The following is a 947-nucleotide window of genomic DNA, read 5'->3' as shown; positions in this document are numbered from 1 at the left end:
TATCATCTATATCATTTCTTGGTCAGTAACTGTGGGGTGTGCATTAACTTTACCCAAAGAATTTAGAATTTAGAAGAACTCTAAAAATACCTTGGAAATTAAGTAACTATAATAAGGACTCCAGACCACAACTAACTAATAGGTTACATCGGTGAGTTGAAAGTGACTTTGGGGTGGAGGCTGGCGAGACCAGAAAGACCCACCGTAACACGTCATCACCACCTCATGTTATTTGAAAACTCAGGGGCTAGAGTTTGCCTTATATAACCCATTGCTGTCAAATTGTTTCCAACTCATAGTGACTCTATAGGACAGAGTAGAACTGCCCCATAGTGTTTCCAAGGAGCTGCTAGTGGATATGAACTGCTGACCTTTTGGTTAGCAGCCAAGCTCTTAATCATTGTGCCAACAGGGCTCTATTAGATAATGAGACCCCAATAAAAACTCTGGACACTGAATCCTGATGGGCTTCCTGATTGGTTGAAGGCATCCATGCATGTGGGAGGGTAATGTGCCCTTTGGGGCTTGAAAGCTCCATATTGGAAACCCTCTCAGACTTCGCCCTGTGCATCTTTTCTGTATGTTACTCTTGCTTTATAGCCTTTATAATATAGCTTTATTTGTAAGTATAATGCTTTTCATGAGCTCTGTGAGTTGTTCTAGGGAATTATTGAACCTGAGACTATAGTGAGAGCCAGTAGGTCAGAAGCAAGGGGGGCTGGAAACCCATGAGTTTATGACTGGTATCGCTAGCGGGTAGAGAGAACACCCACATTTGTAGCCAGCAGGTCAGAAGTGAGAGAGCCTTGAGGGGTGGGGGCTGAGTGTGCTGCTGGCATCCTGAAGAGATAGTGGGAAAACTCTGGATTTTTTGCCAGCAGATCAGAAGCAAGAGAAGCCCTAGGTACTCCCAAGTTTGTAGATGGCATCTTGGCATCTGAAGTCTT

General features: G+C 43.9%; 1 protein-coding gene across 1 annotated transcript in view; it reads left to right on the top strand.

The window, feature by feature from the left end:
• Positions 1 to 947, top strand: part of HAPLN1 (hyaluronan and proteoglycan link protein 1) — an 84,773-nt gene that overhangs the window by 28,183 nt on the left and 55,643 nt on the right. The window lies entirely within an intron of this gene.

This window comes from Trichechus manatus, unplaced genomic scaffold, assembly GCF_000243295.1.
Source record: "Trichechus manatus latirostris isolate Lorelei unplaced genomic scaffold, TriManLat1.0 scaffold00217, whole genome shotgun sequence".
Classification (NCBI taxonomy): Eukaryota; Metazoa; Chordata; class Mammalia; order Sirenia; family Trichechidae; genus Trichechus; species Trichechus manatus.
The sequence above is the reverse complement of the archived record's forward strand: the minus strand, read 5'-3'. Positions and strand labels throughout refer to the sequence as shown.